Here is a 16957-nt window from a genome sequence, read left to right as displayed (position 1 = left end):
CAATGGAGAAGGAAATAGCAACCCACTCCAGTGTTCTTTCCTGGAGAGTCCCAGGGATGGGGGAGCCTGGTAGGCTTCCATCTATGGGGTTGCACAGAGTCGGACACAACTGAAGCAACTTAGCAGCAGCAGCAGCAAAAGAAACAGGAGCCAAGGTGCATCGGGCATCCTCTGACCATCCTCGAAGCTGAGTGTCCAAAGCAAGTGGATCTGAACTTTAGAAGGACCAACAGCAATGCTTTTGGCCAAAGTATTTGGAGTACCTCTACAAATGCTGCCAACTGAGTCTTCCAATAATGCCTTAATGTGTTAAACCGAGGGCTGAGGAAAGCACACTGAAAGTGCTGAAAAACTGGCAAAATAGCACAGACTTGTCAAAGTATGTGGCTGGTACAATAGGTTGCTCCATCACTATGAAGTTTGAGAGGAGTTCCTCAGGTAGGGGTACAAAGGACCTTAGCCACAGAAGAGGCAGTAGCCTGTCTGCAAAGGAAGGCTTCAGTGCAGTGTGAAAACATACACACCATGACTAAAAATATTTCTATCCATAAGAGAAGGAAGTTATGTGAAATTCATTTCCCAGACCTTGAATTGTCCATTGAAGTGAAGTTGCTCAGTCGTGTCTGACTCTTTGCGACCCCATGGACTGTAGCCTACAAGGTTCCTCTGTCCATAGAATATTCTGGGCAAGAGAACTGGAGTAGATTGCCATTTCCTTCTCTAGGGAATCTTCCTGACCCAGGGATTGAACCCAGGTCTCCCGCATTGCAGGCAGATGCTTTACCATCTGAGCCACCAGGAAATTGTCCATAAGGTAGTTTAAAATGTCTAAGAGCAATATGAACAGGCTTCCCTGGATGGTAATTTGGACAAGTGGAACAACTGAGTTCAGCTCAATTCAGTCACTCAGTCATGTCCAACTCTTTGCTAGCCCATGGACTGCAGCATGCCAGGCCTCCCTGTCCATCACCAACTCCTGGAGCTTGCTCAAACTCATGTCCATCTAGTCAGTAATGTCATCCAACCATCTCTTCCTCTGCTGTCCTTTTCTCCTCCTGCCTTCAATCTTCTCCAGCATCAGGGTCTTTTTAATGAGTTAGTTCTTCTCATCAGGTGTCCAAAGAATTGGAGCTTCATCTTCAACATCAGTCCTTCCGATGAATATTCAGGACTGATTTCCTTTAGGATTGACTGGTTGGATCTCCTTGCAGTCCAAGGGACTCTCAAGAGTCTTCTCCAACACCACGGTTCAAAAGCATCAATGCTCTGGCGCTCAGGTTTCTTTATAATCCAACTCTCACATCCATACATGACTACTGGAAAAAGCGTAGCTTTGACTAGATGGACCTTTGTCGGCAAAGCAATGTCTTTTCTTTTTAATATGTTGTCTAGGTTTGTCATGGGCTTCTCTGATAGCACGGTTAGTAAAGAATTCACCTGTAATACAGGAGACCCTGGTTCAATTCCTGGGTTGGGAAGAACTGCTGAAGAAGGGATAGGCTACCCACTCCAGTATTCTTGGGCTTACCTGTGGCTCAGCTGGTAAAGAATCTGTCTGCAATTTGGGAGACCTGGGTAGCATCTCTGGGTTTGGAAGATCCCCTGGAGAAGGGAAAGGCTACCCACTCCAGTATTCTGGCCTGGAGAATTCCATGGACTGTATAGTCCATGGGGTAGCAAAGAGTCAGACACGACTGAGCAACTTTTACTTTCATGGCTGATTCATGCTGAGGTTTGACAAAAAGCAACAAAATTCTGTAAAGCAATTATCCTTCAATTAAAAAATAAATAAATTTAAAAGCATCATTCTTAACATAGGAAATAAATATAAAAACATAATTATTTCAAGCATTGTGGATTAAGTATAAAGCACTAAATAAGAGGAAGTAAGTCTGAAGCATAACATTATGAAAAAAATAAGTTATTTCCCTGTTCTTGCTTTCCTCCCCTCCCTTTGATTTTAAACAGGAAGATAGAACTCCACATACCTTGAGACCTGATAGTTCTCAGGTACCAATCATGATGCTAATCTGTTTATAAGCATCATATTTAATCTTTGCAGTGTGTCATTAGGGACTTCCCTGGTGGTTCAAATGGTAAAGAATATGCCTGCAATACCAGAAACCTGGGTTTGATCCCTGGGTCGGGAAGATCCCCTGAAGAAGGAAATGGCTAACAACTCCAGTATTCTTGCCAGGAGAATTCCATGGACAGAGGAGCCTGGCAGGCTATACTCCCATGGGATCACAAAGAGTCAGACATGATGGAGCAACTTACACACACAAAGTATCATTATCCTCTTTTATACACAAAGATGGAGAAGGCAATGGCACCCCACTCCAGTACTCTTGCCTGGAAAATCCCATGGACAGAGGAGCCTGGTAGGCTGCAATCCATGGGGTCGCAAAGAGTTGGACACGACTGAGCGACTTCCCTTTCACTTTTCACTTTCATGCATTGGAGAAGGAAATGGCAACCCACTCCAGTGTTCTTGCCTGGAGAATCCCAGGGACAGTGGAGCCTGATGGGCTGCCGTCTATGGGGTTGCACAGAGTCGGACACGACTGAAGCAACTTAGCAGCAGCAGCAGCAGCATACACAAAGAAACAGGCTTAGATAGATTAATAAAGATGCCCAAGATCACAGAGCTTGTAAAATAGGAGTTGGCATGTCACCCTAGGTAGGTGTGATTCTACATTTGTACTCTTCTTCTTTCCTTTTCTTTTTTTTTTAAATTGATGTTGTGAACGAAAAATATTGCCTGCTACATCAGTAAACAAAGGGATGTTTTAGCATTCAAACTATCAGCCACTACAGCAACCCCAGAATGTGCATCTTGAGAAAATTTAGGATGGAGAAAAGCCTGACACGGGCCCTAGAGAGTTAAAGTGCACATCAAAGGGATGATCTCAGGGTGCCTAGACTGTGGCATCTTCCCTCTCACAGAAAAGTGTTACACTTATTAGCTTGAGATGTCTGGTTTTCTTTCATTAGCAATCATCTTTTGAATTTCAACTACCTGTTTGTTTGTTTGTTTTTGGGGGGGACAGTTATTTTGTTTTTTGAATTTTTTTTTTCAATAACATGTATATATCCTGGTTCCTCTCTTACATCTTCAGATCAGTCCCTCAGAGCTATCTGACAGGGTGTCTTCTGGGCTTAAGTCTTCAGTATGTCCTCAAAATAAAACATAATTCTCAACTTTCAGGTTGTACCTTTTTGTTTCAGTTGAGAATGTATAATGGATTTACAGCATTTTATTAGTTTTCAGTATATGGATGAATGTTTCTCTTTCCAAGCAAAGGCAAAAAAATATTGACTAGCTTCATCAACTGCATCCAGAAGAATGCACTGCACAAATAATTTACAGTGAAGAAGTTACTTCCAATGGGATTGGATGTCAGTAACATATGAGGTTAGAAACAATAAGGTGTCAAAGGATAGCAATGTCCTTTACCACTCAGAGGCCCTAGACAAAGCTTGATCCTTGGCCCTTATGTTTTCTCACTGGTAAAATAGAAAAGTTATAGAGTTGGTACAAGGGATAAGAGGCCTTGAGACCTGTAATCTTCTACTGTGAACTTTATGCCTTTGTTATTGTTCAGTCACTCAGCCTTGTCTGACTCTTTGTGACCCATAGACTGTAGCATGCCAGGCTTCCCTGTAGTTCACCATCTCCTGGAGTTGGCTCAAACTCATATCCATTGAGTCAGTGATGCCAACCAACTATCTCATCCTCTGTTGTCCCCTTCTCCTCCCGCCTTCAAACTTTCTCAGCATCAACGTCTTTTCCAATGAGTCTGCTCGTCCCATCAGTTGGCCAAAGTCCTGGAGTTTCAGCTTCAGCATCAGTCCTTCCAATGATATTCAATCTTGATTTCATTCAGGATTGACAGGTTTGATCTCCTTGCTGTCCAACGGACTCTCAAGAGTCTCCTCCAGCACCACCATTCTAAAGCACCAGTTCTTCTGTGCTCAGCCTTCTTTACGGTCCAACTCTCACATCTGTACATGACTACTGAGAAAACCATAGTTTTTTGGGGTTTTTTTTTTTTTTTTTTTTTTTCGTTTTCTGAATGTTGAGCTTTTTTTTTTTTTTAATTTTATTTTATTTTTAAACTTTACATAATTGTATTAGTTTTGCCAAATATCAAAATGAATCCGCCACAGGTATATATGTTTTGACTATATGGACCTTTGTGAGCAAAGTGATGCTTCTGCTTTTTAATAGGCTGTGGAGGTTCCTCATAGTTTTTCTTCTAAGGAACAAGCATCTTTTAATTTCGTGGTTTCAGTCACCATCCACAGTGATTTTGGAGCTCAAGAAAATAAAATCTGTCATTGTTTCCATTTTCCCCCCATCTATTTGCTATGAAGTGGTAGAACTGGATGCTATGATCTTAGCTTTTCAAATGTTGAGTTTTAAGCCAGTTTTTTCACTCTCCTCTTTAACCTTCATCAAGAGCTTTTAGTTCCTCTTTGCTATCTGCCATTAGGGTGGTGTCATCTCTGTATCTGATGTTATTGATATTTCTCCTGGCAATCTTGATTGCAGCCTGTGCTTCATCCAGCCTGGCATTTTGCATGATGTACTCTGCATATAGGTTAAATAAGCAGGATGACATTACACGGCCTTGAGATACACCTTTCCCAATTTTGAACCAGGCCATTATTCCATGTCTGGTTCTAACAGTTGCTTCTTGACCTGCATACAGGTTTCACAGGAAGCAGGTAATGTAGCCTGGTATTTCCATCTTTTTAAGAAATTTCCACAGTTTGTTGTGATCCACACAGTCAGAGGCTTTAATGTAGTCAATGAAGCAAATGTTTTCCTCGAATTGATTTGCTTTTTCTGTGATCCAATTAATATTGCCAATTTGATCTCTTGTTCCTCTACCTTTTCCAAATCTAGCTTGTCCCTTGGAAGTTCTCAGCTCATTGTATTGTGAAGCTCATGTATTGTGAAGCTTGAAGGATTTTGAACATTACCTTGCTAGCTTGTGAAATGAGTGCAATTGTGCAGTAGTTTGGACATTCTCTGGCATGGCCTTTCTTTGGGATTGGAATGAAAATTGAGCTTTTCCAGTCCTGTGACCACTGCTGAGTTTCCCAAATTTGCTAGAATTTTGAATGCAACACTTTAATAGCATCATCTTTTACGATTTTAAATAGCTCAGCTATAATTTCCCCACCTCCACTAGCTTTGTTCTCAGTAAAAAGGCCCACTTGACTTTACACTCCAGGATATCTGTCTCTAGGTGAGTGAGAATACCACTGTGGTTGCCCAGGTCATTAAGACCTTTTTTTGTATAATTCATCTGTGTATTCTTCCCACCTCTTCTTAATATCTTCTGTTTCTGTTAAATCCATACTGTTTCTGTCCTTTATTGTGCCCATACTTGCATAAAATTGGACTTTCCTGATAGCTCAGTTGGTAAAGAATCTGCCTGCAATGCAGGAGACCCCAGTTCAATTCCTGGGTTGGGAAGATCTGCTGGAGAAGGGATAGGCTACCCACTCCAGTATTATGGCCTGGAGAATTCCATGGACTTTATACTCCATGGGGTTGCAAAGAGTCAGACAGGACTGAGCAATTTTCACTTTCACTTTGCATGAAATATTCCCTTTGTATCTCTAATTTTCTTGAAGTGATCTCTAGTCTTTCCCATTCTATTATTTTCCTCTATTTCTTTGTATTGTTCATTTAGGAAAGCTTTCTTATCTCTCCTTGCTGTTTTTTGGAACTCTGCTTTTAAATGGATTTATCATTCTCTTTCTCCTTTGCTTTTTGCTTCTCTTCCTTTGTCAGCTATTTGTAAGGTCTCCTCAGATAACCATTTTGCCATGTTGCATTTCTTTTTCTTTGGGATGGTTTTGGTCACTGCCTACTGTACAGTGTTACAAATCTCTGTCCATAGTTCTTCAGGCACTCTATCATATCTAATGCCTTGAATCTATTTGTCACTTCCACTGTATCCATAATCAAATTCCATAAGGGATTTGATTTAGGTCATACCTGAGTGGCCTAGTAGTTTTCCCTACTTTCTTCAATTTAAGTCTGAATTTTGTAATAAGGGGCTTGTGATCTGAGCCACTGTCAGCTCCCAGCTTTGTTTTTCCTGACTGTATAGAGCTTCTTAAACTTTGGCCTCTAAGAATGTAATCAGTCTCATTTCAGTATTGACCATCTGGTGATGTCCATGTGTAGAGTCGTCTCTTGCATTGTTTGAAGAGGGTGTTTGCTATGACCAGTGAATTCTCTTGGCAAAATTCTATTAACCTTTTCCCTGTTTAAAATTTTGTACTCTAAGACCAAACTTGCCTGTTACTCCAAGTATCTCTTGACCTCCATCTTTTGCATTCCTGTCCTTTATGATGAAAAGGACATATTTTTTTGATGTTAGTTCTAGAAGGTCTTATAGGTCTTCACAGAGCCATTCAACTTGATCTTCTTCAGCATTAGTAGTTGGACCATAGACTTGGATTACTGTGTTGTTGAATGGTTTGCCTTGGAAACAAACCCAGATAATTCTGTCTTTTTTGAGATTGCACACAAATACTGCATTTTGGACTCTTTTGTTGACTATGAGGGGCACTTCATTTCTTCTAAGGGAATCTTTCTGACAGTAATAGATATAGTGGTTATCAAAATTAAATACTCCCATTCTGGTCCATTTTAGTTCTCTGATTCCTAAAATGGTGATGTTCACTCTTGCCATCTCCTGTTTGACAACTTGATTCATGGACCTAACATTCCAGGTTCCTATGCAATATTGTTCTTTACAGCATTTGACTTTACTTTCACCATCGGACACATCCATAACTGGGTGTCCTTCTTGTTTTGGTTCAGCCTCTTCATGTTTTCTGGAGGTATTTCTCTGCTCTTCTCTAGTTATATTGGACACCTACCGACCTGGGGGCTTTCATTTTTCAGTGTTCTATCTTTTTGTCTTTTTCATGGGGTTCTCAAGGCAAGAATGCTGAAGTGGTTTGCCATTCTCCTCTCCAGTGGACTACATTTTGTCAGAACTCTCCACCAAGACCCATCCATCTTGTGTGGCCCTACATGGCTGGCTTATAGTTTCATTGAGTTATACAAATCTGTGATCCATGTGATAATTTTGGTTAGTTTTCTGTACTTGTGGTTTTAATTTGGCTTACCTTCTGATGGATGTGGTAAGAGGCTTGTGCAAGCTTCCTCATGGAAGGGACTGGCTGTGAGGAAAACTAGATCTTGCTCTGGTGTGCAGGGCCATGATCAGTAAATCTTTAATCCAGTTATCTGCTTCTGGGTGGGGCTGTGCTTCCTACCTGTAAATTGGCCTGAGAGGCCCAGTCCTGGAGTCTTGTAGTCTCTATGGAAGGGCTATGGTCCTTTTTATCCTAATGGGGACTTCCTCCAAGAGGACTTGTGCCAACATGCTACACCTTCCAGGACTGCTGCTGCCAGTGCCCCTGACCCTGTGGCAGGCCACTGTCAACCCACCTGTCCACTGGAGAATTCTGTACACTCACAGGCAAGTCTGGCTCAGTTTCTTGTGGAGTTACTGCTCCTTTCTCCTGGGTCCTGGTGCACACAAGATTTTGCTTGTGCCCTCCAAAAGTCTGTTTCCCCAGTCCTGTGGAAATTCTGTAATCAAATCCCACTGACTTTTAAAGTCAGACTCCCTGAGAATTCCTAGTCCCGTTGCCAGGTCCCAGGTTAGGAAGTTTGTTGTAGGGCCTACAGCGAGAACTTCTTTGGTTAACTGTTCTCCAGCTTGTGGATTGTCTGCTCGGCAGCTCTATGGTGGGATGAATGGAGACCTTCCCAAGATTTATGCCACATACTCTGCCTCCCATGACTGCTGCTTCCAGTGGCCCTGTCCTTGCAGCAGGCCACTGCTGACTCATATCTCTGCAGGAGGCCCTCAAACACTCAGGGAGGTCTGGCTCAGTCTCTTGTGGGGGTCACTGTTGCATTCCCTGGGTCCTGGTGTGCACATGGTTTTGTTTGTGCCCTCCAAGAGTCTCTGGCAGGTATTAGGCTTAGCTTTAAAATTGATTTCGCCTGTCCTACCATCTTGTTGCAGCTTCTCCTTTGTCCTTGGAGGTGGGGTATCTTTATTTGGTGGGTTCCAACATCCTCCTAGACCATTCAGGTATGACATAAATCAAATCCCTTATGATTATACAGTGGAAGTGAGAAATATATTTAAAGATTAGATCTGATAGATAGAGTGCCTGATGAACTATGGACTGAGGTTTGTGACATTGTACAGGAGACAGGGATCAAGACCATCCCCATGGAAAAGAAATGCAAAAAAGCAAAACAGCTGTATGGGGAGGCCTTACAAAGAGCTGTGAAAAGAAGAGAAGTGAAAAGCAAAGGAGAAAAGGAAAGATATAAGCATCTGAATGCAGAGTTCCAAAGAATAGCAAGAAGAGATAAAAAAGCCTTCCTCAGCGATCAATGCAAAGAAATAGAGGAAAACAACAGAATGGGAAAGACTAGAGATCTCTTCAAGAAAATTATAGATACCAAAGGGACATTTCATGCAAAGATGGGCTCGATAAAGGACAGAAATGGTATGGACCTAACAGAAGCAGAAGATATTAAGAAGAGGTGGCAAGAATACACAGAAGAACTGTACAAAAAAGATCTTCATGACCCAGATAATCATGATGGTGTGATCACTGACTTAGAGGCAGACATCCTGGAGTGTGAAGTCAAGTGGGCCTTAGAAAGCATCACTACGAACAAAGCTAGTGGAGGTGATGGAATTCTAGTTGACCTATTTCAAATCCTGAAAGATGATGCTATGAAAGTGCTGCATTCAATATGCCAGCAAATTTGGAAAATTCAGCAGTGGCCACAGGACTGGAAAAGGTCAGTTTTCATTCCAATCCCAAAGAAAGGCAATGCCAAAGAATCCTCAAACTAACACACAATTGCACTCATCTCACACACTAGTAAAGTAATGCTCAAAATTCTCCAAGCCAGGCTTCAGCAACACATGAACCGTGAACTTCCTAATGTTCAAGCTGGTTTTAGAAAAGGCAGAGGAATGAGAGACCAAATTGTCAACATCCACTGGATCATCAAAAAAGCAAGAGAGTTCCAGAAAAATATCTATTTCTGCTTTATTGACTATGCCAAAGCCTTTGACTGTGTGGGTCACAATAAACTGTGGAAAATTCTGAAAGAGATGGGAATACCAGACCACCTGACCTGCCTCTTGAGAAATATGTATGCAGGTCAGGAAGCAACAGTTAGAACTGGACATGGAACAACAGGCTGGTTCCAAATAGGAAAAGGAGTATATCAAGGCTGTATATTGTCACCCTGCTTATTTAACTTCTGTGCAGAGTACATCATGAGAAACGCTGGGCTGGAGGAAGCACAAGCTGGAATCAAGATTGCTGGGAGAAATATCAATAACCTCAGATATGCAGATGACACCACCCTTATGGCAGAGAGTGAAGAGGAACTAAAAAGCCTCTTGATGAAGGTGAAAGAGGAGAGTGAAAAAGTTGGCTTAGAACTCAACATTCAGAAAACAAAGATCATGGCATCTGGTCCCATCACTTCATGGGAAATAGATGGGGAAACAGTGGAAACAGTGTCAGACTTTATGTTTTTGGGCTCCAAAATCACTGCAGATGGTGACTACAGCCATGAAATTAAAAGACGCTTACTCTTTGGAACAAAAGTTATGACCAATCTAGATAGCATATTCAAAAGCAGAGACATTACTTTGCCAACAAAGGTCCATCTAGTCAAGGCTATGGTTTTTCCTGTGGTCATGTATGGATGTGAGAGTTGGACTGTGAAGAAAGCTGAGTGCCAAAGAATTGATGCTTTTGAACTGTGGTGTTGGAGAAGACTCTTGAGAGTCCCTTGGACTGTATGGAGATCCAACCAGTCCATTCTGAAGGAGATCAGCCCTGGAATTTCTTTGGAAGGAATGATGCTAAAGTTGAAACTCCAGTACTTTGGCCACCTCATGCAAAGAGTTGTCTCACTGGAAAAGACTCTGATGCTGGGAGGGGTTGGGGGCAGGAGGAGAAGGGGACAGAGGATGAGATGGCTGGATGGCATCACTGACTCTATGGGTGTGAGTCTGAGTCAACTCTGGGAGTTGGTGATGGACAGGGAGGCCTGGGGTGCTGCGATTCATGGGGTTGCAAAGAGTCAGACAAGACTGAGCAACTGAACTGAACTGAACTGAACATCCTCCTCTCAATTTTTATTCAGCAGCTAGCTTTTGCCTTAAAGGATGGTTTATGTTTTAAAGGGCTCTTTATCCTATAGGGTATTAATTAATTCTGGGATGAGATTTTGAGGGATCTAAGGAAATCAACCCTAAATACTCATTGGAAGAAGTTCTAATACTTTGGCCATCTGATGGGAAGAGCCAACTCATTGGAAAAGACCTTGATGCTGAGAAAGACTGAAGGCAGAAGAAGAAGAGAGCAATAGAGGGTGAGATGGTTGGATGGCATCACTGATTCAATGGACATGAACTTGGGCAAACTCCGGGAGATGGTGAGGGACAGGGAGGCCTGGCGTGCTGCAGTCCATGGAGGTGTAAGGAGTTGGACACGACTTGGTGACTGAACAACAACAAACTGAATTACAATGGGAAGTGTGCTGTAAATTTTGCTAATATCAGTTGGAGATTTTTCCCATAAGGAGGGTGGTAGCTGATTCAATGAAGACAAATGATCAATGATTGTGTGTTCAGTTGCTCAGTCAGGTCTGAGTCTTTGTGACCCCATGAACTGTAGTCCACCATGCTACTCTGTCCATGGGATTTTCCAGGCAAGAATACTGGAGTGGGTTGCCATTTCGTCTTCCAGTGGATCTTCAGGACCAGGGATTGACCCACATCTAGGGAATCTTCTGCATTGTCAGGCAGATTCTTTACCACTGAGTCACTCAGAGATGGAGCAAATAAAAGGCGTCAAAGGATCATTTAATTCACTTGATTGGTTGCTTTAATGACTATTGTCAATTTCTAGAATACTTCCTCCTTTTGAGAGAAGGAAATTCCAGCATGATAGTGTTCCAATTAGCCTAATAAATAGATAGGGGCAGAGTAATTAAGGAGTAAGGAGAATATTTTTCTTAAAGAGCCTAAACAAAAGGGAATAGGTTCAGAGACAGGATCCTCTTTAGGTTCATTAGAAATCCCTACTACTGGAACTGTTCTAGTCCTTTGAGGCTGGGGCTGCTTTACAGTGATGGGGTTGAGCACCAGGAGTGTGGCTCTCACATCAGCTAGGACTGAAAGAGATTCATCCCCAATCTGGAGAAATGTTTCTCCAAACCAATTAAGAGGGAAGATTGAGATGAGCCCCTGCAGAGCCTCATTCCTTAGCAGCCTCAGAATTGGGAGGATGCTGGAAACTGTAAGGGCTGAAGGCATCTTACAGTTGTAACAGTCAATTTTCCCATGTCCTAGCTCTTTGCAGAAATAGCAAAAACTAGGAACGTTTTGGTTTCATTCAGGAGCTTTCCTCTGCTGGATTTGAAGATTAACACTTATGGTGGTCTTCCTCTGAGGTAACACATCTAGTGTATGAGAGAGTTGGTTTGCTGGATTAACTAAATCTGGAGAGGACATAATTTCCTATTGTGTCCCCATTCTTTTTACAAGAAATGAAAGGTCTCAGCTCAGCCCCCAAATAAACAGAGGTAAAACCCACTTGGGTGGAACCAACATCTGAAGGAAGACTAGAATTTTCTTTAAAAATAATTTGAGGTTGATTGTAATAGTCATGAATTAATGAGCTTTGAAAAATGTTATGATGAACTCATCTAGCAGTTGCCTGAGCCTGATCATATAAGCTAGCAACTTTTCTCCCAAGTTTAATTATAGAGACCTCTCTGGACTTTCCCAATTAGTGGTTTCATTGAATGCTGGACCTGGCCTTCACCAAAAAGTATGTAAACTAGCTGATGTAAGTCAGATCAACCAGGTTGATACATTTGAATGACTATATTAAATTCCTCACCAAATCTGGGAGAATGTGGGGTTATTTGGGAAAAAAATCTTTGAGTATGGCTCACAGTTCAGCTTTAGTCCATGGAGCATAAGAAATTTAGACTTTAGCCCCTGGGTCCTCAGAAAGCTTCATTTTAAAGGGATGTCTTCTGGCAAGTTCAGAAGGAAAGAGAATGGGAGAGTTTAAGTGGGAAAAGAAAGTGTGATGAGAGAAAAAAACAGCTGTTTCAGAGAAACAGCCCTTGTTCCAAAGGGGATGTGCCAAAGACCATTTCAGCCAGTTTCCATGAAAGAGTTTGATCTCAGATTAGATCAAAGTGCCAAACGAGTTCTAGAAAAATATTACCTTTCAATAGGTCCTGAGTAAAGCCTGGGGAGGTCCAAACAGAAAGAAAGCAAGAGGTCATGAGCTTGAACGCAGGAGGATATACCTTCAAGCTCCTGAGTTGGTGAGAAATCAGGGAGCACAATGGGCTCAGTATGGGCCACACCCATAAGCCAGCCAACCTCAGAGCCACTGGGCGTCTTCTATTGTCTTCATGTGTGTCCCAAAATGTCGACCGAAAACAAATGTGTTTCCAGATATTTCTCCAACAAAGATGGGTTTCTTTGGGTTTGGCAGAGAATTGCAATTTGGGATCTGCAACTATGGCAAGCCACTTGGAAATCCCCAGCACACGTGAATAGGAGAATTCCAGATGTAGGGGGTGGAGGGGACTGTCGTAAACAGTGTCCATGGCTTCGCACTGGGTGAATCATTGTCAGGAAAGAAAGGGAGACATTTCCTTACTGTCCGGCTCCCCCATCCACACAGGACTCAGAAAGCTTCATTTTCTAGCCTCTCAACTCTACTTAATTATTGTTTGTTTATTAGTTTTTTACAGGAAAAATAAATAAGATTCTGTAAATTACTGCTTAACACCCTAAATATTTGCAATCATGCTTAGGACAAAATCTAAACACCCTGCTTTGCTCCTTAAAGCTTTGTGTGATCCAACTGCTACTTTTCTCTCCGGTGTCCACCTCCTGCATTGTTCCTTCCCTGTTCCATCCATCTCACTGGTATCCATGGTCTCCCTCCAACACATTTTTCATATGGCGTTTCACTTTGTTGTACTCTCCTCGTGTTCATTTCCTCATTTTTCTCACATCTCTGCTCAAACCTTATACCCTAGATAGGAAATTCCAGACCACCCAGTCTGAGACCTCAGACTATCAGTCACTCTATAGCTCACTGTTTTTCTTTTTTTTTTTTAATGAAAAAATTTCTTTTTTTTTTTTTAATGAAAAAATTTTATTGGAGTCAAGTTGCTTTACCGTGTTTTGAAATGAAGTAAATCAACTATATGTATACATATATCCCCTCCTTCTTGAGCCTCCCTCCCAACCCCCATCCTACCCCTCTAGGACTAAGCTGGGTTTCCTGTGTAATACAGCAGATTCCCAGTAACTATCTGTTTTACACATGTCAGTGCACATATGTAAATCATAATCTCCTAATTTATCTTCCCCTCTACCCTACCCCCAGTCCACACATCCATTTCCTATATCTGCATTTCTATTCCTGCAAATAGGTTCATCTGTACATGCTGTTCATGTGCTAATAGATTTCTTTTTCTCTTCCTGATTTACAAGTAGGGAAGAACAAATCTGAATCCTTATTGGATCTATTTCTTTTACTTTAAACTTTGTGTTCTAAAAAGGTTTAATTAGGTCCCATTTGTTTATTTTTCTATTATTTCCATTACTCTGAGAGGTGGGTCACAGAGGATCCTGCTGTGATTTATGTCAGAGAGTGTTTTGCCTATGTTTTCCTCTAGGAGTTTTATAGTTTCTGGTCTTACATTTAGATCTTTAATCCATTGTGAGTTTATTTTTGTGTATGGTGTTAGAAAGTGTTCTAGTTTCATTCTTTTACAACTGGTTGACCAGTTTTCCCAGCATCACTTGTTAAAGAGATTGTCTTTTCTCCATTGTATATTCTTGCCTTCTTTGTCAAAGATAAGGTGTCCATAGGTGCATGGATTTATCTCTGGGCTTTCTATTTTGTTCCATTGATCTATATTTCTGTCTTTGTGCCAGTACCATACTGTCTTGATGACTGTAGCTTTGTAGTATAGCATGAAGTCAGGCAGGTTGATTCCTCCAGTTCCATTCTTCTTTTTCAAGATTGCTTTGGCTATTCAAGGTTTTTTGTATTTCCACACAAATTGCGGAATTATTTGTTCTAGTTCTGTGAAAAATACCATTGGTAGCTTGATAGGGATTGCATTGAATCTATATTTTGCTTTGGGTAGTATAGTCATTTTCACTATATTGATTCTTCCAAATCCATGAACATGGTATATTTCTCCATCTATTTATGTCCTCTTTGATTTCTTTCATCAGTGTTTTATAGTTTCCTATATATAGGTCTTTTGTTTCTTTAGGTAGATATATTCCTAAGTATCTTATTCTTTTCATTGCAATGGTGAATGGAATTGTTTCCTTAATTTCTCTTTCTGTTTTCTCATTGTTAGGGTATAGGAATGAAAGAGGTTTCTGTGTGTTAATTTTATATCCTGCAACTTTACTATATTCATTGTTTAGCTCTAGTAATTTTCTGGTGGAGTCTTTAGGGTTTTCTATGTAGAGGATCATGTACAAATGGAACCTAATTAAACTTAAAAGCTTTTGCACAACAAAGGAAACTATAAGCAAGGTTAAAAAACAGCCTTCAGAATGGGATAAAATAATAGCAAATGAAGCAACTGACAAAGAATTAATTTCAAAAATATACAAGCAACTCCTGTAGTTCAATTCCAGAAAAATAAATGACCCAATCAAAAATGGGCCAAAGAACTAAACAGACATTTCTCAAAAGAAGACATACAGATGGCTAACAAACACATGAAAAGATGCTCAACATCACTCATTATCAGAGAAATGCAAATCAAAACCACAATGAGGTACCATTTCACACCAGTCAGAATGGCTGTGATCCAAAAGTCTACAAGCAATAAATGCTGGAGAGGGTGTGGAGAAAGTGGAACTCTCTTACACTGTTGGTGGGAATGCAAACTAGTACAGCCACTATGCAGAACAGTGTGGAGATCCCTTAAAAAAACTGGAAACAGAACGGCTATACTACCCAGCAATCCCACTGCTGGGCATACACACTAAGGAAACCAGAATTGAAAGAGACACGTGTACCCCAATGTTCACAGCATTGTTTATAATAGCCAGGACATGGAAGCAATCTAGATATCCATTGGCAGATGAATGGATAAGAAAGCTGTGGTACATATACACAATGGAATATTACTCGGCCATTAAAAAGAATATATTTGAATCAGTTCCAATGAGGTAGATGAAACTGGAGCCTATTATACAGAGTGAAGTAAGGGAAGAAAAACACCAATACAGTATACTAACGCACATATCAGAGAAGGCAATGGCACCCCACTCCAGTACTCTTGCCTGGAAAATCCCATGGACGGAGGAGCCTGGTAGGCTGTAGTCCAGGGGGTCGCTAAGAGTTGGGCACAATTGAACGACTTCACTTTCACTTTTCACTTTCATACATTGGAGAAGGAAATGGCAACCCACTCTAATATTCTTGCCTGGAGAATCCCAGGGACAGAGGAGCCTAGTGGGCTGCCGTCTATGGGGTCGCACAGAGGCAGACACGACTGAAGCGACTTAGCAGCAGCAGCAATGCATATATATGGAACTTAGAAAGATAGTAACGATAACCCTATATGCAACACAGAAAAAGAGACATAGATGTATAGAACAGCCTTTTGGACTCTGTGGGAGAGGGCGAGGGTGGGATGATTTGGGAGAATGGCATTGAGGTATGTATACTAGCGTATGTGAAATGGATTGCCAGTCCCGGTTTGATGCATGGGACAGGGTGCTCAGAGCTGGTGCACTGTGATGACCCAGAGGGATGGGATGTGGAGGGAGGTGAGAGCGGGGTTCAGGATGGGGAACACATGTACACCTGTGGTTGATTCATGGCAATGTATGGCAAAACCACTACAATATTGTAAAGCAATTAGCCTCCAATTAGAATGAATAAATTTATAAAAAAACAACAACTTTGTGTTCTATTGCTTTTGCTACAAGTTAAGAATACTGCCTATAGCCTGAAATATAGATGATAGCCCATTCTCAAGGCTCTGATTTTTAAAGGTATAACCCTTTTCCATTCATATAGAGATTTTAAAAAGTTGCAAAATGGAGAATAACAGGAACATCGTGATCTGACCTAGGTGGACAGTTTTAAGAACAAAGGATTCCAGCACCAGGAAGTTTGCAGCAACTAACTACACCCCTTCACCTTTTAGTCTAAAAGAAGCCTAAATTCTAACGGAGGGAAAATGATACTTTGGGACACTCAGTTCAGTTCAGTTCAGTTGCTCAGTCATGTCCGACTCTTCCCGACCCCATGAATCGCAGCACACCAGGCCTCCCTGTCCATCACCAACTCCCGGAGTTCACTCAGACTCCATCTGTCCATCGAGTCAGTGATGCCATCCAGCCATCTCATCCTCTTTCATCCCCTTCTCCTCCTGCCCCCAACCCCTCCCAGCATCAGAGTCTTTTCCAATGAGTCAACTCTTCACATGAGGTGGCCGAAGTACTGGAGTTTCAGCTTCAGCATCATTCCTTCCAAAGAAATCCCAGGGCTGATCTCCTTCAGAATGGACTGGTTGGATCTCCTTGCAGTCCAAGGGACTCTCAAGAGTCTTCTCCAACACCACAGTTCAAAAGCATCAATTCTTCGGCACTCAGCTTTCTTCACAGTCCAACTCTCACATCCATACATGACCACAGGAAAAACCATAGCCTTGACTAGATGGACCTTTGTTGGCAAAGTAATGTCTCTGCTTTTGAATATGCTATCTGGGTTGGTCATAACTTTCCTTCCAAGGAGTAAGTGTCTTTTAATTTCATGGCTGCAGTTACCATCTGCAGTGATT

Source organism: Bubalus kerabau, chromosome 7 (genome assembly GCF_029407905.1).
Source record: "Bubalus kerabau isolate K-KA32 ecotype Philippines breed swamp buffalo chromosome 7, PCC_UOA_SB_1v2, whole genome shotgun sequence".
NCBI lineage: Eukaryota > Metazoa > Chordata > Mammalia > Artiodactyla > Bovidae > Bubalus > Bubalus kerabau.
The sequence above is the reverse complement of the archived record's forward strand: the minus strand, read 5'-3'. Positions refer to the sequence as shown.